This window comes from Gallus gallus, chromosome 7, assembly GCF_016699485.2.
Source record: "Gallus gallus isolate bGalGal1 chromosome 7, bGalGal1.mat.broiler.GRCg7b, whole genome shotgun sequence".
Classification (NCBI taxonomy): domain Eukaryota; kingdom Metazoa; phylum Chordata; class Aves; order Galliformes; family Phasianidae; genus Gallus; species Gallus gallus.
Genome location: NC_052538.1, coordinates 21,157,946 through 21,181,899, shown reverse-complemented (window position 1 = coordinate 21,181,899; position 23,954 = coordinate 21,157,946). Strand labels below are relative to the sequence as shown.

Here is a 23,954-nt window from a genome sequence, read left to right as displayed (position 1 = left end):
CTCAATTGTGCCATCTGTGAAACTTCCTAATTCGATGCTACAACCCATTAATTTTGGGGAGCCCAGTTTTTTAAAATATATTTTTTCTTCCTTTCTTTGTGAATACAGGGAATCCAGAGGGCCTAACTGTTCATTCTGGCTGCTGTCCTTGGATAGTGTACTCACATTTTGATCAGATGTTATCTTTACCATTCATGCGACTGATTGGAGATATTTATGTGCCCCCAGTTTTCAGCAGAGTGAGAAAGTTAAATTTCTGGATGCAGGAAATAGCACTACCAGTACAGAAGGTCACCAAATGTAATCAGCTCTCAGTTACCAGCTGGGGATTATCTGGGCTGCGGATTAGCTGTGCCGCCATGAAAGGGAACCTGCTATACGATACAGTCATCAACGAAGCACAGAGCTCAGCCCTCTTCATGGGAGCCCCCTGTCATGGGTTCTGATCCAGCAGGAAATTCAGCACAGAATGTTTCTCAACCAAACTGAATTTTGATATTTCCTTCTGATAGCTGCATTTCTGTGTTACTGAATTATTCCATCCTCCACTGCCCTAGGAAATAAAAAACTGAGTGGCTATACTACAAAATTTGGAGCAGCGTAACATCCTGACATGAAAATGCGCCTGGAGAGAATCACCAGTCATCATAAGCATTCTGTACACTAGGAGGTCTTTGCAAGCTTTTACAATCAAATCTGAATATAATCCTCTAGTTATTCATGCCACATTAATTCTATATTCAAACTTGCAGAAGTGCTGTTAGGATCACAAGGAGTGTTAATGTGGTTATAACTGTATGTTCCAAAGGTAAATAACATTTGCATGTGGAGCATTGCCACTTTCCTTAGGCATGTTCTTGCTTCTCTGTGCATAATTCTCACCACTTCAAGTTTTCTTTATAACTTGCATCTGATTAGAAGATTCCAATTTCAATCACAACATGTAAGCAGAACCATAGGTATCACAAATCAGCACAGTGACTGAGCAGGAGCTTGTGCAATGCACGGCCAGAAATGGGCCCCCATTATTTTCCAAGAAAGCAGAAGACCAAGCCTTATCACGCCGAAAGTGAGAGTTTTCTTAGTAGTTATTATTTTTGCCTGAAGCACGCAATTACAAGAAGTATTTTCTGAATTTCAGATATATAAATATTAATGGAAATTTTAACCAGATTTCTTCTTAATCTACCAAGATATGGAGAAAGTGTAGGAAATAAAGTAAAAAAAAAGTTTCTGTCAGGTGGTTTGAACAATAAGAAACAATGAAGAGAGTAATCTTTATCAGAAATACATACCACTTGTACATAAGCTTATCACTTTCTTAGGGCAAATACTGATAAAAGGAAGTAGCATATTCTACGTTTTTTTCTTAAGCACAGGGTTCATCCATGAAATTCATGCTTTGCATTTAAAGTTACAAGGTAGATGTACAAAATCGTGTGGGTTCCAATCCATAGTTTGGCACAAATAGCATTAACGCTGAGAGCAAAATAAAATATCTCTGTAAGTGGAAACATTACTACACAGAGACAACTTCTGCTTTAGTAATGTTTTTTTAATGTCTTAAGATTAAATCAGACAGAAACATACTGGTCCAATATCTACTTTGAAGAGTCATAAAATGGTCTTGGAAATGTGGACAAAGAATAGTTTATACTGTGAACAATATTGAAGGTTTCAGAATAGACTATGGCTTAGATATGTGTGTGTAGACACTACAAGATGGTTAAAAAAGAAAATAAATCAATAAAAGCTGTGTTCCCTGGCTCATAGTGATAAGATTTATTTACAGTCAAAGGAATAATGATTCTTTAAGAGAGGATAGGGGACTCATGTTTTTCCTCACAGTCTTCAGATCAGTCCAAGAAACTGAATATCACATAGTCATTAACAAGTTAATAAAAACTTTAAAATGCATGCAATTAACTTTTTGCTTTTAACAAGGAGTTTTAACCGCAACCACTGGCAGCTTTATAGCTTCTCCTTTCTGAAAAGAAGGACGCTTTAGACTAGATATAAGCAGGATTCTTCTCGAGTACCACTAAGAAAAGGGATTTCTAAAAGCCACTTTGCCATTTCCAACAGAAATATTTTTGCGCATATACAAATACGTATGATACATATTTGAAAATATATCCCCAGAATAATGTATAAAATATAGATCTAAAAGTACGGAAAGATGATAGTTCACACACACACACATGCATCATACCCAGTCTCACTACTGAAGTCAAGGTAAAATTTTGATTGTTAGGATCTGTGATTGTGTATAGTAAAACAGAATTGTGTGTTTTTTTTCTGTCTGCCAGCCACTTGGTCACTAAGAGTACATCAAAAAGATACTTAAATATGTGCCTATCTTCTACTTTGGAACATAAATCAGGAGGTGAGAAGTGGTTCTCATCTTCCCAGCTATGTTCTGAACCTTGCAGTGTCTGCTCTCAGCAAGTGTCTCACTGAGTCAGGGGGTAGGCCAGTAACAGAAGATTTATTAAGCAAGTTCCTACTGTTAACCACAACTGACACTGCAGATTCATATAAAGGCAACAGTAGAAAATATGTCTGTTTTTTAAATAATAGCTTTACATATAAGTAGAATCATGATCTATGTTTACATTTTATGTTTATATTTTATGGTATGCCTTTAAAGAGAGAATATGCTTTCTCATGTCACAAACATCATAACAAATAAGATGTTCACTCTTGTTCCAACACCTCAGTAATTAAAAGATAAACAAGTAAATCACAGTATCCAGGAAGATTGATTTCACCTTTTGTTTAGTCAAGATTTATTGTTATAAAACGCTATAAACCTCTGTCATACTGTAACTACTAGAAAATAAAGCTTGTTTTCAAAAGCCAAAGGTAGAAGCTAGTTCATATTTTTTCCTGTGTGTCTAGTGTTCACTTTTTGTTGATACTAGGTAGCAGGAGAAAAACAAAGAAAAAGGTTTTAATTTCACGCCAACAGTGTTTATTTTGCAGTGGGGATATAGGTTTTGTGAGGGCTGAAAGTATAAAAGTGGAGTGGACTCAATGAACTGAAGAATGCAGTAGGAGGGGAGGTAAGACGAGCTGTAAAACTAATTGGTGTCCAACATGTTTTGGACTGCATTTAATTTTCTTGAGGGGAAGAGAGGTCAAGAATGGAATGAAGTCAATGAGAATAGGAATAAGAAAGTGGAAAGCAAAATGGCCAGCATTAAAAGGTCAGTGAATATCCCAGGGACAGGAAATGAACTTTAAACAAAAGTATAAGGTAGTATTTCTATCCACGTTTGGGAGTTGTTAAAATTAGTATTAAAAGAAGGAAACTTAAATAACCAGATGTTTCTTGTATGAAAGCTTGTTTTAGTCTGCTTTCAATTTATTGGAGGCCTTAGCAAGACCAAGATTCTGTGTGCTACGCAATTAGGAAATGAGTATTTCAGCACAGTGCTAATGTTATTTAAATATTTAAAAGACTTCGAAATTTTACACTGACTTACTTCCTGTTACACTTGTACATTCTTTCTCTTGGAAGAAGTCTCCATCCTGAACTAGTAAAGTAAACTTCTCACAAGCTTTGGTACAGAATTCAGCCACAACAGCCAGGATGTCAGTGTCTATCTGATAGACAGGGTACTTTGTAATCCACCTTAAGACATACGGTATTTATGCATAAATTCATACATGATCTGTAAAGTCATCAGTCCAGTATACTTTAAATTAACTTACTTTTTCCACAGAGAAGGAGTGTTACATTCAAAATCCATTCTGCCAATAATGTTTTCAATTCTGCCAATAATGTTTTCAATTCAAAATTGAATCCAAAGGGGTTCACTTCAGTTCCTGGTTCGTTTGTGTATACATCAGAGGAAACTTTTCCCAGAATATTTAGGTTTATACTCAAAGACCACAGGTTTTAGAAAATTTTTGCTTTCACCCAAATGGGCTTTGAATCAGGGTTTTTGTGCTCTGACCTGTCTGGACACCAAACATTTCTCAGCTCCAGAATATGTTTAATTTAAACTACAGTAGTTTAAACTTCAGTACTTGAAGGGAGTGTATAAACAGGAGAGGGAATGACTGTTTACGTGGGTTGATAGCGATGGAAAAAGGGGAAATGGTTTTAAACTAAGACAGGGTAGGTTTAGGTTGGATATTAGGAGGAAGTTTTTCACACGGAGGGTGGTGACGCACTGGAACAGGTTGCTCAAGGAGGTTGTGGATGCCCCATCCCTGGAGGCATTCAAGGCCAGGCTGGATGTGGCTCTGGGCAGCCTGGTCTAGTGGTTGGTGACCCTGCACATAGCAGGGGGGTTGAAACTCGATCTTTGAGGTCATTTTCAACCCAGGCCAGTCTATGATTCTATGATTCTATGATAAAACATCCATTACTTTTACCTCTTGTGTAGCTCCACATTTCTTTTTCCACCCCAGTACAGCAAATAATTAAAAGACACTGAAATCACATGAAGTAGCTTCACAAAGGCACATTACTCTTAGCATGAAAACCAAGAATGAGTGGGCTTCCAACTCCAAAAGACTAAGTAGAGAAGTTAAGGCTTGAGGGAGAGCCTTTATTCCAGGTTGGTTCTGCCCTGTGATTATTTCCCTCTAGTATCCAATGATCCCACATGCACTTCACGGGCTGCTCTGTCCACTCCACTTGCACAAATTAATTCCAGCTAGAATTGAGCTTTTTCCAGAGAGTATCATTTGACATGGAGATTATTTATCTTTCACTATGCAAGTGACAGTCAGAGGAGCAGAAATTAGTTCTTGTTTCTAGAAAGGGAGATTTCGAACTCTCCAGTGAGGTGCAATACTCTGAAGAACACCATCTCAAACTGTTGATCTTAGAAGTGGGGAAAGAAGTGGGGAAAAGCTGGAAGAAAACAGCTGTTTTGCAATAACAGTGAGACAACTGTAGTATCCTGCCATTTAGATGGCTTACTTTGCTCTAGGCTTTCATATCAAAATCATGATGGTATGATATAACAGTTCTTACTAACAAGGACTTGGGACTGTGATTAATGCAGCTGCCACACACTTTAGCAGGTAACATATTTGTATGCATATGTAAAGTATGCCCATGTGCTCTCTTAGGCTACCTCCAACACTGTTTTGAATATCCATCACCACAAAATCTTATCAACTCGTGTACTCAACTCTCTACTGAGCAGAAGATTACAGGCCTTTCTATTCTAAAGTTCTGGTTTCTTTCAGAAGGAGTCCTGGCTGTACGAGGAATATAGGGACATCCTCTTAGGTCCCAGTGCAGCAGAACATTTAAGCATATGCTTAGCTTTAAGCACATGTTTTAAGTTCCAGGAAAGTAAGAATCTAATCATGTGTTGAACCTGAGCCAGAAAATACAGCACAAGGCATGTGTAAGTAAGTGCAAACAGTTTGCTCAGGTTTTAGGGGTATGTTGAATTTTATTTTTTTTAATCGGGAAATGCCGTATAAACAGAGCCAGACTAAGTTTTGGGCATGGATAATCAGAACAATCTGCAACGGCTTCCCGTCTGTGGCTAATGGGATGTTTCTCCAAGCTTTGTCACCATGGCAAATACTTTTTAATACACAAACATTTGCTGCATTGAAAATCCACCCACTCTTGTTGAAAGATGGCCAGGTTTTGTAAAATTGCATTCCAGCTACCCTGCTGATTTTTAAGATAAGCCCTTTCAGTTAACATTCCATGTGTCTAACAAAAGATGTGTGAAAAGCACAGTTTATAGGAACACACATGGAATCTTTACAGTTTCACTGTTCTCTGTTTTAATGAGAAAATGAAGTTAAAAGTCCTACTCGTATGTACATGCATGCAAGCTTGCATACAGGGTTCACTGTTTTTTCTTTTCCTTTCCTTCCCACCCCTCAAAGGGACAAGCCAGTAAGCTCGTGCCAAGTTTCCATCTAAACTTGACTTCCTGGGTCTGGCAAGCATTCTGTGAACATCTCGTGTATTAATGAGAGGCTAGTCTTGGAGGTTTCTTAGTCCTCACTGAGCAAGATTCATATGTGAGGCAAGGAGGTAGCTATTTCATTTTCTTACTTTCTCTTATATTTTTTTTTTACTACAAAGATAACAGATAAATAAAAATACTTTGTGTTCTTAAGTGACACACAAACTAAATAGAATCTATACATTTTCACATTTTCTTTTCCACTAAGGTTCTAGGAAGAATGATCCGTCCAGCCTTCATTTGCAGCAACATATGGGTGTTTGATACCAGTAGAAATGATCCAAGAACTTGCAGGAGATAGCTTTGGTTGAGAAAAGACTTGAGAGCACTTTTAAAGAAAGATGTGAGCTATAGAAGTCCCAAGAAAAAGACGAATTTCATTTTGGCAACTTGTGTAAACTCTTGCAAGCCCTTAGAACTTTAAAAAATAAAATAAAATAGAAAAAAGGAAAAAGAGAGGAGTGAAGGAAAGAGGAAAGAAAAAAACCAATGTACCTTTACTGCATCAAATGCCATTCCACTAACTGCTAACCATAAAAAAAAACATACATTTTTATTCTTCAGGTCTATGCAAGGAATATTTTCCAAAGGAGGATTTTTTTTGGCCAACCATAATCCTTTTACGCACTTTAGCAAAATCCCTCAGCAGTTTCTTACTGCATATCTTATTCTTTTGCCCTTTTATAAAGTATTTACTTCAGATCTTCGTAAAGGGTAAGCCTCCCACAATTTTCACTTGCAAAATGAAGGATAATAATCAGGTACAGGCCTCCTCTCATTCAAATCCTTCTTTCTAAATAATAAAAAAAATTACTGACACATTGCTGATAGATAAAAAAACATCGATCTTTGCATGGTAAGCTTCTCCAAACTTCCACAGAAATACTTTTGTAAAATTCCTGGAAAATCTCAAAGAGAAGATGCCAAATGAATGTAAACATAAATCCACATGGTTCTTGTGATATGGTACTTGTTGTTATCTTCATCCCTTTGAAGTATTATCAAAAATGTCTCACAGAAAAGATAATAAATGATTCTCTCACCATATGAGGTCACGCCATGAGCTCACACGAGGTATGTTCATTCATTCTGGAAGCCTGACACTCAGTTCTTAAGATTAATGTCATTTAAATCTTTATAGGAGATGTGACATTATGTTATCAATGTTGTTATACAGTTTCAGACCCACTGGTCTGAGATTTATATCCACTGAAAGCAAAAAAAAAATCAAAATTTCACTTGAAAACAAGGATGTATTTGTAACTAACATAATGTGAGTGACATCATTGCCCACAGCTGGGGGGTTGGAACTCTATGATCTCTAAGGTCCCTTCCAAACTAAGCTGTTCGACAATTCTGTGATTTTATGTTCTCAGATTTTGCCTAAGTAAAAGCAAAAAATGGTCTAGAAATTGGCTTAGAAGGCTAGTGTTTTTCACATTGGACAACTGGACGACAAAGCATGCAGAGTAAACTTAGAGTCCAGCAGATGAGTCTGCTTTGGAAAGTTCCTGTAATTTACAAGCATGGAGAAGTGAAATTTGTCCATTAACTAAATAATCTTTCTTGACTGTGCAGCTTCTTCTCGGACACCAAAGGTTCTCAATACATACACATGCCCAAGTCAGACATGAACTCTATGTGTTTGTTACCTCTGGTCACATGTAAATGGGTTAGATTTATAGTTTAAGCCCATAAATTGGTTAAAATATTCCAACAGAAGTGCAACAACTTAGCATTAAAATAGCTTTAAACACAATAGAAAATGTATGAAACTCAGTCCCTTAAATACAACAGGGGCATTTTTTACATCATATAGATGGAGGTTCCTCTGGAATTTCCTACAAGAATTAAATTGCATAATGGACTGAATTAGTTGAAAGAGCATATGCCACCTCTTTTATTCCTTTTGGAGCATACACCCAGAGGCATAACCTGGGAAGATTAAAATGGATCCACTTTACTCTTGTTTTCAGCAACAACGTTTATAGGCAAATGATCTTTTATGTGCTGGAATGAATGACTATGCAATAAAACTAAGGATCCTACAGAATGCTGCTTTGAAGTTATACTTGGCTGCCCAAGGTAGATGACAGACAGTGTCAGGAAAAGGGATAAAAAAGCCTAAAGGTCATAGTAAGGTCAAAACAGATAGGTCACAGCAAATTAATCCTTATCATCTGACCAGCGTGGAGCAAACAAGGGCAGTGCTCAAGCTCAGATCTGCTAAAATTTAGTGGAAAGGTATAAAACAATTAGTTATCACATTGACTTCTTTCTCCTCTTCAGTTTCCTGAAATGTACATTTCCCTTCTGATTCAAAAGAATTACTACTTAAAAATATTCTACTGAATGATTGAAGTTTCCAGAAAGTGAAAGTATTTTCTTTTCACAGATAAGCTCAATCAGTCACTTCTGACTTCAGTGCAAGACTGGTCCAAATAGGAAAAGAGGGATGATTGACAATATTTTCTAAATATTAATTCCATAAAAATTATAACTAGTTTTCAAAATGTAGGTTAAAACTGTACTGTGCTAAGAAGGCAGTCAGTATGAACACAGTTAACTTTCACTTTTAATAAGAAAAAATGAAAACCAAATGATCAAACATATAAAAATTATAAACATTTCAGGACTTCTTCATAAAACTTAAAGCATCATCCATCATTCAGAGTAAGCAGGGCTATCATTGTTAATTGAAATGCACAATAAATTATGTATGTAGTTTTGAATAAATCTAATGGAATATTTTATCAGAGTGGTAGAACACCTAGACACTCCTTTGTAGACTTGCCTGTCCACTGTTACTGCTGTTATCGGTGGATTTAGTTGTACCAAGGTAAGACAATGCATTCCCTAGGCTACGTTATAAGTGATATTCTTTAGAATTAGCATAAAGGAAGTACTGTTCACAGATACTTCTTGTGCCTAAGACAAACTTAAGCTACCTAACACTAAAAATGTGAGTGAACAGGGCTGTAAAGGTTTCTGAAGTTGGAGGGGATGGTTCTTACACTCCACCCTTCTGACTATACTAGTGCTCCCTCTGATTCCCTTCTGATCAAGCCCACTGGCTATGTGGAAAAGAAAATGGCATTTTTTTCCACAACTTCTCTCCTTTCCAGGGCTGTAGGAGGCAGGTGGGAACTCTGTCAAGATCAGCTGGAGCAGAACAACAGCTCTGGGTAAAAGAGCTCATAGCTGAGAGCCCTGCAATGGCAGAGCTTTGTCCACTTCAGAACACTCAGAGGCACTGAGCACACAGCCACCCGCATGCTGCCCCTGCCTCTCCTCTCATTTGGTCTTTTGTGCCTTTCAGGCAACCTGTTCAGTCTGTAGTTTTCCCAAGCCTTCTCTTATCTGAGATGTATCTGTGTCTTGGGAATAATTCAGTAGCAGACCTACATCTCTTTACACATCTTACACTGTCTAATTAAGAGAGTATAGTACCAATAGTCCTTCCCATGCTGGACAAGCACAAAATGAAGGTCTCATTAACCATTTAATTATTCATGCTTACTAAAGCCTTCATTAAGATTAATCAGAAGTGATTACCTAATCATCTCTGAAGACATGCCTAAATCTGGAGAGACTAGTTTGAAGGTTCTGACATCCAGAAGAATTTCATGCTTTCATATGAGCTTCTACCATGTCCTTCTACTACCCAATGTAAAACCCTGAATCTGGCAGAAGTCATCTGGGACAAGTAAAAACGGAGTAAAACGTCCCAAGTTGTTTAACAGAAATGGGCCACCTAGAGAGAGCATATAGAACAGCAGGCACTGCAGATTATACACTGAAGAAAGAGACAAATAAAAGCATGGCATAAGATTGCAAGATAGGGGAAGGGCATTAAAAACAAAGGCATGCATGTAGTAAGCATCTATCAGTCACCAACGTGATCACTTACTTAAATGCTATAAATCGTTCTCCCCAAAACTGACAAAGTTGTATTCAGAATTCCAGAATAATAAGATGTTTGTCTTTAATGTATTTCTAAAGCTAAAGGTATCCCATGAAAAAAATAGTGTTTATGCTCTTAGCATTGCAAATTCCTTCAGTACAAACTATTAGCTGAAATCTGCAGCAAAGCTCCCACTAACTGAAGAGGGAGCAAACCAGGTCAAATCTTAAAGTAAATGTGACGGTATGTAACCATTTGAAAAAAAGCCCACTCCTGAAAAAACAACAGCAATTCATTAAAAACAGAAATACTGCTTAATGGCTATAGCATTCCAAAGTGATATTAGAACTTAATTCGTTTTCTGAAAAGGACGTTGCATTTATCATGTCTTTGTGGTATTTTATATCTGCCAAACTAAAACTGAGCATAAGAGGCTGCATACCGGGAAGTGATAACTTGTGGTGTCACATTTCAGTATATAGTCTTAAATATTTATGTGCAAAAGTCATTTAGCTATAAGTCTGTTTCCTGTTTTAAACCAGATGCTATTGCATAAGCTAAAAATATTTAGGAAAAGGTCTACAGTGATAAAAGATTTAATTTGTAAATGTGCTCTGTACACAGTGCCAATGAACAATTCTGTGGACTTCTGAGAGCCGAATTAGCCAGTCCTCTGTGTTCCTCAGCCTGGATGTATAACTAATTTGTGCATTTGCACAGTGGCATGAGAGTTTTCAGTACGAAGAATGATTTGCATTTACACATTCACAAGAGATGGATTTCCCTGCAAACCAGGTATTCCTAGTTTTCCTTTGGAAAATTGTGCGCTTGGTATTTCTGTTTTTTTTTTTTTAAACAGTCATCAGAAAGAAAAGAATAATGAGAAGCAACACATTTAATCACAGCTTAGAAAATTCCTCAACTCTTGGCAGGTGCTGAAGTAAAGAAAAAAAAGTTAAACCTGACCATAAGGCATGGATGTTTTCAGAAAGCTAGAGTTTGCTACACAATACTAAATTGAAGAAGAAAACAGAAGTCTAATTGCAAATGAACAGGATTTATTCCTAACAGTCATGAAGAATCATGCAAAATCTGCCACTAACCAAAACTAAAACCAAACGTTTCTAAGCCTTCTGTATTCCAGTAGGCCTGGGACAAGAATGTCTTGAAATCCAAACAATGTTGGTGGGCACAGGAGACATTTTGGAACCCAAGTAAACTACATGAAATAAAACCCATCACATTTCATATCACTGCAGATACACTCTGATGAGTGTATGAGATGATATTTATGTTATTAGCTACAATAAACTGTGATGGATCTAAAGAGAAAGTCCAAGCTGCAACTTGGGAATATGTAATATGTGGTAATATGGCACAATGATATTAAAGTACTGCCTGGATCAACACTTCCATTTACCTTAAAAGCTAGATTATTTGTTTGTTTGCTTGCTTATTGCAAACACAAATATTTGATCTTTAGAGCTGTCTAGTCTCCACATTCTGCAGACAGTTCAGGAATGGTGCAATTTTTACAGGAACGGAAACTCCAGATATGCTGCTCCATGTGTGCCATCCCTACAGTCAGAGGCTACATGACAACCTACATGTTGTGTTACTGAAAAAATGCAGTCCCTGCTTGAACTTGTTGTACCACAAGATTTTCTTGGTCTCCTGCTGCTGTCCACCTCCCTGGTGCATTCCAAAGCTGCACCTGCAACCCCCTGTGATCTGTGCCAGATGAATGTTCCCCCCACAGGTGTCCTAACAGGCCACCGAGGAGCAGAAAGGAAATATGAGCACACCTCAGTTTGACTCCACTGTATTTGTAAATGTTTCCTGAAATTACCTATTTCTACCACATTTTCATATGTGCCGTATGCATTGGTCAGCTGTCACCAAAATCACTCTGCAGACATTTACAATCACTGCCATACATCGCATACATACTTGCTGAAACCCAAATGGTTTGAAGTGTGCCAATGGTATCAGAAACTAATGGAGACATGAGTGTCATCTCATGCCCATCATACTGGCATTAGGTCCTTCAGAAGTTAGTCCTGAACTGTTAGGTCAGAGCCAGCTCTGCATGCAGCTGCACATATAAATTCTGCAGGCAGTTGTGGTCATCATGTCTACATCATTTCAGAACAGCAAGTTTGTTATGAATCTGACACATCAAACCTCCATAAGTCAAGGGACCTTTGTGTCCTTCACTCTCCTGCAGCGCGTAATTTTGCCATACTCTAACTATATTTAAACAAACCACTAAATGTCTACCCTGATCCCTCAAAAGCAGGAACAATTAATTTAAAGGATCCGTGGCTTTTTCCTTCGTTAGACTGAAGCAGTGTAAGACCTACTTCAAAAAGGAACATCTGCACATGCAAGTTTATGTTGTCAAACTCTCCTCGAAATCAATTTTGAGGCTGTTTCACTTGCTGAAGCGTTAAGAAAATTTGAAAAATGCTAAAGGCAAACATGCAGAGGTTCAGTACCAACGAGTCTATTTGGAGGTGTGGACTGCATTTTGTTTTTGTCTTTTTTGTGTCCAGTGTGTTTAGGGCATGCAAAATGCAATGCTCAGCAACCTGAAATCTTGGAATCAATTTAAACAACCTGTGTCTGCCAAGATACAGTACAGTGTAGTGTTTATAGATGTCATATAAATCTGATTTATATAATTTTACCAATGGAAGCTTCTATACACGGGAAAGCCTTAATAAGTTTTCTCTCCTGACATTTTAAATGCTTACAGAACATTACGGTAAGAAGAGCTTCTATGTTTAGCACTTACAGAATATAGTATACAGGGCAGGTAAAAGGCTTGTGTTCAGCAGAAGTGCAGGAAAGCTTTACTAGATTTATTCAACTACTTGATTATTTCACTGTCTACAAACACAGGAGCAGCAGAAGGTTCTGTACGCTCCAAAAGAAAAAATGGCAATTCATGTATCATTTCATTTTAAGGCATTTTGAGACAGTATTCTGAGATGGTTTTTCCACATTTTAAACTGTTTTCATTATATACAGTGCGTAGAAGTCTCAAAAGATAATATTATTCCCTCATATTACACAACAAACAAATGCTTTTAATTAATGCTTTTTAATTAACATACAACAGTAATATTATCTTAAAGCCAAACAATATTTTTCCCTTTCATTGATAGGACATCAAAGCTTGCAAAGATTCAATCAGCTGCCCAAAATCAGTAAGAAAACCTGAAGGCTCCTGCAGCCTGATTTAGAGTCTGAGTAAAAGGTTTTAATAAGAATGACATCTTCTCATTTTAAAGTTGTTGCATCTTTTCAATCTGAGCACTCCATAACAATCAAGAAGTGGCCTGGTCAGTAGCAGATGTGGGAGAAAGGAAATGGGGATTATGGAGAGCAGCAGCACAAACATTTGCTTTACTCGGAGCAGATGGTTAGGAGTTTAGAAAGATTTTTCAATTCTGGGGGCATAATGAATGTCATAAAACTGTAAAACAGTGTAGCTTTTCTTGAAACTTCTGAGTTAGAATGTATTTGTCTCACTTGTTCTATATTTTATACTGTAATCTTGTAAGTAATAAGTAATTTATGGTGAATAGACTGCCCATTACAAAAATAGACAGCACAAAACTTTTCAAAGAAGTTAATACAAATAATGCAAATAACCATATCCAGGGGAGGAAGAAAATAATGTGACAAGCTCACACATTAGAGTTCTTTTTGTTTATAGAATGTTTCCAAGTTAAGAAATTCTTAGTGAAAATAAATCATGTCATTACTTAAGAGGAGGTGCTTCAGTACACACTACTCCATGCCTTCTCACGTATCAGCAGAACTCAGAGACAGTTCACCGCAGTATAACTCTGTCTGGCACTTTTGCAAATTCCTGAGATTGAGCTTCTACAGAACTGCTATTGAATCATGTCAATATTTAATCAGCACCTAAAGACTGCTGGAAATAAATATTTAGAGACAGTGCTTCTATTTTATTGTTTCAGTGCACTGAAGAAGTAGGGAAGAATGCACTTCTGCATCACCCTTTGATTTGATGCAATTTAAATTCTCAGTGCTTATTCTTGCAAGTGAGGAAGAGATTAAGAACTGGACTCCAAGATTTTACAAGCTGTAATGAAGTGACTAAGTGAAGAATTTCATTTTTCAATCTTTTATTCAGGCAAACGTCTGTTAAAGTCACTGGTAAGTTTATCTTCAGCTGAATATTGATAGCAGCATACTTCAACTGCCTCTACTTTACTTCTATGCACATATCCATTTATTATATTAAAAAGAACAAATGCAAAATGAAACAACATGTGATGAAGAGTATAAGCACTCCGGAGAAAGATAATGCATTTTAGTCATGTCAGCTGTTCTCAAAATATGCATTTGGAAATCAGAAAATTCTCATCGTAAACCAGTATATTGGTTTCAGTTCAAATAATATTCTTCTTTACATTTGAGATTTAAACCTGGACCTGTGTCGTCTCCATTCTCGGAAAACTGTGAGCATTGTTTTGGTTTGTGAAGAGCTGGGAAAAGGGAAGAAACCAAATAAATATTCTAACTGCACTCATACAAAGATATTTTTAAGTATAATGTAAATAACTAAGTGGATCTGACAGTGTTTATACTTGGATCATGAACAAAAAGAAAATAGGAAGAATGTAGTGTAAAGAAATTTTAAATGTATGTCAGAGTATTGCTCAAAACCTGTGAAAGATTTGATCTGTGAAAGCAAAAGAAAGAACAAGTCAAAAGCCATTATAGACAGTTAAAATTTTAAAAATTAAAACAGTATAAAAACACCAAGAGAAAGAAGTGAGAATGATTGATTGATTAAAATAAACAGTAAGTTTATATCAGTTTTTAATTGCTTCCAGACAGATGCTTTACTGTATATCCTCTAAAGTAATCCCAAGTTTTTGAAGACAACTCTGTACCACTTGTCCTTTGTACCATATAGTAAAAATTCTGACCAAAGTTACGATCATATAGAGTACAAAAAAAGATTCCATCAACACTGAGGTCAATCTACAGTAGTCCTGACATACCACAAATCTTGTCTCGTTCGTCATACTTGGAAAAGCTGTGTAAGGGTTCTTCTCACATCCATGCCTCTCTTTAGGCGGAGAATGGCAAGCATGGTATACTGGATAGACTTGAAATGTGACATAAGCATATACGGTACCAGAGAAAAAACCTAGAAGAATTTTACCATAAGGTATAATAGCATTTTCTTGAAATTATGTGCTTATATGCCATGACGTTCTTTAAGGGAACTGTGACAAATTTACCAGCTGAAGACGACGTTTCCTATGCCTTGCAAATATAATTGCAGGTTTGGTACCTAGTGCCAAATATAAGTCTTCATAGCAAGAATGAGCCACATAGGTGAATTTCAAATAAGAACGCATGCAGAATTTGGGGATTTAATATGTAGCATTAGTGCATCTGTTTATGCTATTGAACATGCTATAGTTCGGAAGGGGGTAGGAAAAGATATTTAAAGACCTTTTTGACTTCAGTATACAAAACAAACTTCTACTCTGGATGAGGATTTCATTCTTGTTCCCCTGTTCTCTCTTCTGTTGCCATTTGCTCTTCAAAGTTCCATCCTCATTTATATAAAGATAGCAGGGGTTGTTTTTCTTATGAATGTGAGTTAGCCTTCTAGAGCTGTTAGTCATGAGCTTTAAAGAACTCTGACTCCCTGATAATTATTTTTTACTGAAATATCTCTCTTTTCTGTTAGATCATTCATTATTTCTAAATAGAAATATTTTGTTCCTTTGCATATTTAACAACAAATGAGACTCTTAGGTGTCACAGATAGAGGGCTCTAAGCACTTTGGTCACCAACCTCATGAACAAGAACTGAAATTCTTTATGGTAAGACAACCGATAGAAAAGTTGGCCACTGGGAGGAGTCGGGCCTGAATATTAAATTTTACAAAGCCAAAAGCCTTAACATTCTCCAGGCAGGCATTTTCTGAGAATAATAGTGCTTTGATGAAACTTGGCTATTCACACTAAATTAAAGTGCAGCACCACATCTGTTAGTGCTGTGTGCCATGAAAATATGGTCTCTCACAATCTACACTAGTAATGCTATAAACCTCTTTTCCTGAACTTTTCTCAATATATTGGTCTACAGTACTGTGATTTGTATCGTCACTATGGGGTTCCAGGTCTGTTCTTCCTGGTTGATACCCAAAAACTTGAGAATTTTCAGCCTCTTTTTTCAGGTACTCACAGTGAAAATATGTTGAATGCGCCTAGTTAGTCTTTCACATACTCTGAGTACTATAGAAATGGGAACTTGCATTTGATCTGGAAAAAAAAGGATGAACAGTTTGGCCTGAGGGAGGACAACGAGCACCTGCGGCACATGGGATTTTGCTGTGAGCAATTGTAACAATTGCTTACTGACCCATATGTTGAGGAAAAGAACGCTGCAAGCAACTGACTCAGAAACTTTAACATTCTGAATCCATCCCAAATGCAGGTTTCTGTGCAGTCTGAAGCTCCACACGACTAGCCCCCTGGTCAGATATAAAAAGCAATCGACGTCACACAACCAGAACTTCCATTTCAAGATGATAATCCTTATGTAGACATTTTCCGTGGCATTGTTAGTTCAACATTTGAGTTACTTCAGCTCTCCAACTTTACCAGTTTAGCTTGTATAATTTTCTGGGCTCTTGTCAAAGTAGGAGTGTATGAGACTAAACAGCCCCACACTAATTTGTCAACTGAGTGTTTTAAAATAATTTTTAAAGTGATGCTTTTTAGAGGTGCCTGGATTCCAAGGGTCAAGTAGATATGAAAAAGCTCTGTTGAGATGAGGGAGAAGCACTCTAGTTTTCAGTCTTTCTCAAAATCATTTGGGATTTGAACACTTTTCATAACGCAATATAGTCAATTATGTCTACTTAGTGCCCACTTAATTCAGTGAATCCATTATACTATCTTCAGCTAAATTTTTTTGCATGTGGGTGAATTTTGTGACCATTACTCACAGATTTTGAGAGAAAATTGGCCAGACTCTTTGAAACTTGCAGGACAAACAGTGCGCATGTTTTAATCCAGGAACAAATCAATTATAGAAGAAATGGATTATAGAAGATTGTGAAAGAGCAGGTCTGTTAAAGCAACTTTGTGAGAATCTGTGTATTTCCTTTAACTACATTACTGTAAGCTAAATTTTATCCACTTAAGCTTACACAGTCTATCCTTCAGAAAGTTGCTCTACTTGGCTTTTCTCAGATGTAATCAGAACTGCTCTGCGTTTCCCTAATTACAAACACATTTCTTTCTCCATGCAATATCCCTAAGTATGCAGCAACCTTCCTCTTGCCAAAGCTTTCTGGCATTTTCATTCCAGTTAGAATCCAAATCTACATTTTTCTGTGAGAAAAGCTGTAGGAAAGACTGTAAACAGGATAATTATGTAGCAGTGCAGTTTAAAATGAAAGTTTTACTTGCACATCATATTGAACGTATGGTTTTTACTTCCTAATGAGCTGTAGAGATGCAACGCTATTCTTCCTGAAACACAAATGTGTTTTCATTAAAGCAAATTGCAAGAATTCTTAGATGATTTTAAGCACAAGGTATAAGGAAGAGAAATACAAAGCTGCATGGCTTGTCACAAAAGATACCACCAATCACTGTAGTGGTCTAAGATACCTAATCTGTGTCCACTTTGTGTGGCCTCTTTTATCTCTGCCTATGGAATAGCTCTGGAAAGGAACCAACCAACCAACCAACCAACCAAAAAAAAAAAAAAAAAAAAAACTTGCGAAGAATTAAAAAAGTAGCCTATTTTCCTTTACCAAAGCCAAAAGCACCTCGTGTTAGAAGATTATTTCAGGATCAGGGAAAATATTCAGAAGCATATTTCAGGAGGTGAGTTAAGTCAGAGCTCGATCAAGAACTGTTACTGATTTTTTGAATGAAAATCTCTAGTGATGTGCTAGAACAGAAAATCTGCGGGTTTTTTCCACAGATTTTCTGGATGAGTTTTGTACTTAAGAAAACTCATCTGAAAGTTAGTGGAAAAGTAGTTGGAGGTTTTTGTATTTTTTTGTTCATTTGGAAGTTATTAAAATATTGGCTGATACATCAACCACTGCTGGTTGTATTCAGTAACGTATCATTTTAAACAGTACTCACTCACCTCTCTGTTAATTATAGACATTGAAATAAGTTAGCTTACTTGTCTATTCCACTCAGGAGGAGAAAAACACAGTATGTACTTGTGCATTGTTCAGAAGTGTAAGCCAACTGCTTAGAAGTATAAATTGAAATTTTTAAATAGTACTCATTCAAAACATTTCGACCGCTGACTATACTTGATATATCAAATAAGAATACTCACTTTCACCAACAGAATTTAAGAGGGTAATTCACAATAACAAACCTGCAAAATAATTTTAGATGAAAAATTGTGAACACGGTAGTTCCTCATTATAGCTCATGCAATGGAAATGCAGGCATTTTTGAGTAAAATTTGTCATGCTCTCAGCTGTTCTAATGCTTGGCCAATTCTCCTTGAATCTGTGCTGAAACTCAATAACAAACATCCTCCTCTTGCTCAAGTGGGTAAATGACCTCTGCTTTTGAAGTGAAATGATCTGAATTACGTTCCCACCTCAGGCATTAAGTGTCTGGAAGCACTGATATATAACTCAATGATAAATAGTATGTTAGTGGATAGCCTGTTTTTTAACTAATAACTGAACAATTCTTGTAGGATCAGACTAATTCAGACTTGTTTCCATTAGAGTGTTTCTCAGGAGTGATGACCAGTCAGTTTACCTGCCTCTAAAAAAAAAAAAAACATGATTGTAGCCAAACCTATCTGTTTCTTCCTCTGGTGCATTCTGTTTTGCATGTGGATTAACAAGTGCTGATATTATATCAGAGAAGTACTCATGGGACTGTCCCTTGCACTGTCCAGATTAACTGCTTATCCACACAAATACAGCAGCAAAATTAATTTAGGTATTTAAGTATTCTTATTAAATTATTTCCCATCACTAGAATTAGTTGTTCATATCTGCATTAGCAGAAACTAGTATAACATCAGCAGGTAGCAGAAAACTTACTAGTAAGTGACTGTATTCATATGTAACTTTAAACAGTATTCATTCAGCTTTCTATTGAGTATAGATGTTGAGATCATACCTTTCTTGATCTCTTCTACTTAAATGAAGATTAAATAATAGCCTAACATCTGAGAATAGCAATAATAAAAATAAAATTTTGTTTTGTCTTGGCCCATAAAGTAGATGTTGAAATTCTGTATGGGGAGATGCCTTTTTATGTACAAAACCACGTAAGAAGAGGCATGGAACCACTGCCATCTCTTCAATGATACGTGTATAAATGTTGCAAGGGTATTTTGCAAAAGTTATTCAAGCAATTCTCTTCATATATGCTTGCCAATGTGCCCCTAACGAGGCAGATGTGGCTCTATAGGTACAGCTGCTGGCCATAAGTAGAGATGAGAGCAAGATTTTAAAGAACCTAGAGCATAACTGAGCCCATCTTCTCTCACTAGATAAATGCTTCCTCTCTGATTTTCTCTAAGCTTCAGCTCCTGCATCACAGATGTTTGGTAGGCAGTTGGAGGGAAAGAATCAAGTGGGGACATAACCTAAATATGAACAAATACATAAAAGAACAACCCCCTACACAAGTGTAATGTAAAAATATCAGTGGTTTACATTGCATTCTAGCAAGAGAAGAAGGGCAGCTCTCTGAATGCATACAGTATATAAAGCAGAATAAAAAGTTTCCTAATGCTCAGTATAAGTGTTTTGCATTTAAAATGCTATAGATAATATGAAAGGCTTGCAAAGCAATTTACAGTCCTTCTCCAAATTTTTTGTCATCACTCAGGTATCTGCAGCACAGATCTCTTAAATATCTCTTAAGATGTAGGTGGCTAACTAGCAATTTGGAAAGAAGCCAGTTAAGATGAAGAATGGAAAAGAAAACTCAAGAGATCCTGATTTACAGTTCTTTAATCTGTCTCCCAGTATTGCAACGACAAATATTAATGGTAAGAAAAATATATTCAGAGCATTAGAACAGCAACAGCTTAAGTACAGCAATGAGAACGGCTATGGAGTCTAGAATGTTTCAGTGGTTAAGTCTTTTGTATGGAGCACTCTATCTCACTCCATAACAGATGGAATTTTATAGACATAGTTACTTTTTAAGTGACTGAGGGAGGCAGCCATTTAAGTCACCTTCTTTAGATTCAGTATTGCCATTATAAATCAGTTTTTTATATACCCTTATAATTTTTCAACATGTAACTTGGCAATTTTGGTGCAGAACTCTCTTTCTCCAATAAGTTTGCTCTGCAAAAATGAAAGCAGTTTGTAGCAATATACTAATACTCTTAATACAGAATCCACTTGATGGATTCACGTATTGAATGAACAACAGAGGTTGTTCTCAACTGGAGGTTAATTACACATTGTACGAAGCCTGAGGATCCTGAAGTATGAATAGACAACATTTTTTTAATTACTGCAGACTAATTGAATGCATATTTACACATATTCAGTGAACACAGCAAGTTTCAGACCTTACCAAGTTTTCAGTTTCCGCCATGATACTGAGAGGCCTTTGCATATTCGAGTGTAATGCAACAAGTTGTGTTAGGAGTGTGGAACAATTGCTTAATATCTGCAAATATTTGAACTTCTCCTACAATAACATATTTCAGCTGCTTTTACTTCAGTCTGCTTTTCAGGTGTGTACTGATTTTATGGGTGTGAATGCTTCAGGGAATGTCAAGTGTCTTCACAAGAATGACGCTTTTCTTGTTGTGCTTGATTCTTTTGTTTGTTAAGATGTCTTCAAGGCAGTGCTGGTAAGTAAATGCATTCTTCAGCCCTGACCCAGAGAAGACTTATGAACACAGTTAGGTTTATGTACTGTGAGAGGCCTCATTCAGTGGTGATTTAGAGTAATGTTTCACAGACATTTTTTACTTAAGTCCCTTGAGAGGATGTAATAATACATACAAAACTGGCTCACCATAATATTTTGCTTTGAAAAGAACAGAAGCAAAAGTATATGCTCTAAAATTTCACATGGATTTTATATTCTGAAGTGTAAAGTGGTTGGAAATAATTATTAAAACAACTAAATTAACAAATAAATAATATGTGCATCTTTTATTCTAGAAAATACGGGGTTTTTCCACCTATCATTTATTTTCACATACTGTCTGAGCAGATACATCCTCACTTCTATGCTATCCTTTGAGGAATAGATTATCATAATGCCTGGCTACATCGAAACCCATAAGATATTGTTCAAATGATACATAATGATAACTGAGTGGAATTCTGTGCTCATTTTCTACTGACCACATCAGCCCACAGCAAAAGCTTTCAGTATGAGGGAAAGTTTTGCCTGAAATAACATGAGACATTGAATTTTTCAGTAAGGGTCCATTTGATACCAGAAAGGGCAACAGCCGCAAGTGTCTGTTGTACTCTTGTAACTAAGTCTGCTGAAGCTGGGTTTGCTGCCATCCTGGTCAAAATAATGACACCATTGGCACATGTCCTGCACTTCCAACAGCATGTCTATCAGGCTTATAAAATAACAACTCTTTACTGCAACACCTGTTACCAAATGGCCTTGCTTGCTCTGCTTCTCCACCACTGTTTTTGTTTTCACTCTTCTTTAGAGTGAAGGAGACTAGAAGCACCATTAGCCCTATCACCGGGCCTGTTCTGGCCCAGGTGCATTGTTGCATTTGCTGTAGAAGGTTCACCTGAGCGCTTAGAAGCTGCTGCCAAGTGGCCTGAATTTAATTTATTTTTTTCAATACTAAGTCTACTAAGTCTTTGTTTCTACATTAATAAGAAGACAAAAAAGGGTAGCAAAAGCAGTGAGATTCAAACACAACTGCAACAGTATTGCTGCAGTAATTGACGTTATTTTGCCATTTAACAATTCTAGTGCTGTGTAAAAGAATTGTTTTCCTTGAATAACATATGACGCGTTTGTAGCATTTTTAAACACATCTTCCCATCATTATTATTTCCTTTTCTTCTTTGCTTTGAAAGGTAATAAATTCAAATGGCAAACTGAATGTTTTTACATTGTTTGAAGATGTATCCAAGATGTAATTCTTCAAGGTTCTGCAACGGAAATAATAAAATAAAAAATAAAAAAATAAAATAAAATAAAACAATACAAAATAAAAAGTCTATATGCAAACTTAGTACAGGAATAAACAACTCACTGAAGAAGTTCAACACATAACTCAGTGATAGCGGGCCTGAGTTTCTAGGTGGAATTACTGCACCGTATTTCTTTTTGTTTTGAAAATAAGCCTCTGGAACTAACAGTGTCTGTAGGAGCTGAACCTACCAGTTGGCATGTGCTTTTGATTGAACCTTCTCTCTTCCACAATAATTAGAGAATTACTTTAGAATAGGTGAATGTTGGAAGGTGGAAATTGCCGAACAACTAAAGCAGTGCTGCCGCCACCACAGAGGAAAGAACAGAGGGAGCAGAAGTCCAAAGAAAGATCAATAGTGAACAGATACATGATCTGATGAAGAGTAGAGTGCGTATGGCCTGACAATAGCAGGGAATCAGACACTACATAGACCTAATCGGTAAAATGTTCTGGCCATCAAATAAGTATGTCCTGTCTTGCTCATCTTTCTTTTCTTTCATCTTATTCCTTTCTAATCTGCTATAACTGTAACTTTATCATCTAAGCAGCAGTTAGAAGATATGTAAGGAATTAGCAGCATGATGCTGGTAAACAGCATAAGCCCATGAACTTAAAGCTCACTGCATTTGGGAGATCTTTACAGGGCATTGTCTGGTAAATAGGGTACGATATCACATGGCTCTTTGGAGATAGTATATTAAAACTTACAATAATCTGTTTCTACTATTGATGAATAGGAGAGTGCAATCTCTTTTTGATGGTATTGCACTTATATACTTGAACTCTTTGCCAAAAGAGATTTAGGGTGTTTTCTGCAGATTTATTTCTGACATCTGGGGATTCACCGAGTTCTCTATTTAACCGAAAATACGGAATAAAAATTACCAATAACCTTATTACTGGCAAAATGTTCTGCATCTTTTACACGGGACAGAAAGCCATATCTAAACAGAGAGGTAATAATAGCTAACAGTTTTTGACCTCCTAAAGCTTGAAATAGCAAAAGATCAGGGAGAAAGTTATTATCGATTTCAATTTGTTTCCATTTTATTCCTGCTGCAACAATAGGCACTCATGAGAGTGAACTTATTTCCTAACACCTCAAGCTATTGCACCGACGTAGAATAAGATTACACAGACTTCTGAACTCAAATTTTAGTGAGCTGGACATAGAGTAATACAAATAGATGGTAGTTTTCAATGCAGGTAGAATCACAAAATTTGAAGAAGCCTCTTCTGTTTGAATGCCGTTCATTAGGAGCTCTCAGGTGGTACTTTCTCTTTTGTCATTTCCCAGTCAGTTATAGCACAAAATTGAGGAGAAATTTAATGAAAACCTTTACCTCTATAGACCAGTGACAACCTTCTTCAATACAAGTGGAATATTGCTCTATTTATAACCAGAAGCATCTTACTTTCTAACTTGACATAAATAATCTTGTAACATCATTAAATAATACAGGTCTTGGTTTAGCCCTTGTTTTTTTTTTTGTTTTTTTTTCCTTCAAATTATTCATTTTAATGTGTTTACTTACAAAAAAGAAAGAATTAAAATAATCACGTAGTACAAACTATTTTTCAGTGAAATCGTGGATCTAAATTGATTAAAACAAAAGATTTTAGATTATTTTAGTGGTCAAGAAAAATTAAATTTCAGAGAAGAAAACCCACCGTTATTGTAAAATAGTTCAGGTTTTAGAAAAGGTCAATTGCAAATCCATAAAATAGCTTTTACAACAAGAGTAACCACTTGCATCACCGTTTCTACATACAACACCATTACATATGATCTACTTTCTACTTACAAAAAGTGCAATTACAAAAATAATCCTACAGTAATCTCCGGTATTTATATATGTGTCAGTGATCCCCCATACAA

The 23,954-nt window shown here is 36.5% G+C and overlaps 2 protein-coding genes across 6 annotated transcripts in view; one reads left to right on the top strand and one right to left on the bottom strand.

Moving 5' to 3' along the window:
• The window catches only part of RBMS1 (RNA binding motif single stranded interacting protein 1), a 344,109-nt gene that overhangs the window by 207,793 nt on the left and 112,362 nt on the right, over positions 1-23,954 (bottom strand). The window lies entirely within an intron of this gene.
• TANK (TRAF family member associated NFKB activator) overlaps positions 13,721-23,954 on the top strand; it is a 91,990-nt gene continuing 81,756 nt past the window's right edge. For all 5 annotated transcript variants that reach the window (XM_046943609.1, XM_046943608.1, XM_046943606.1 and 2 more), the window contains exon 1: positions 13,721-14,052. The gene's annotated coding sequence lies outside the window, so the exon portion shown is untranslated. The remainder of the gene's footprint in view (positions 14,053-23,954) is intronic.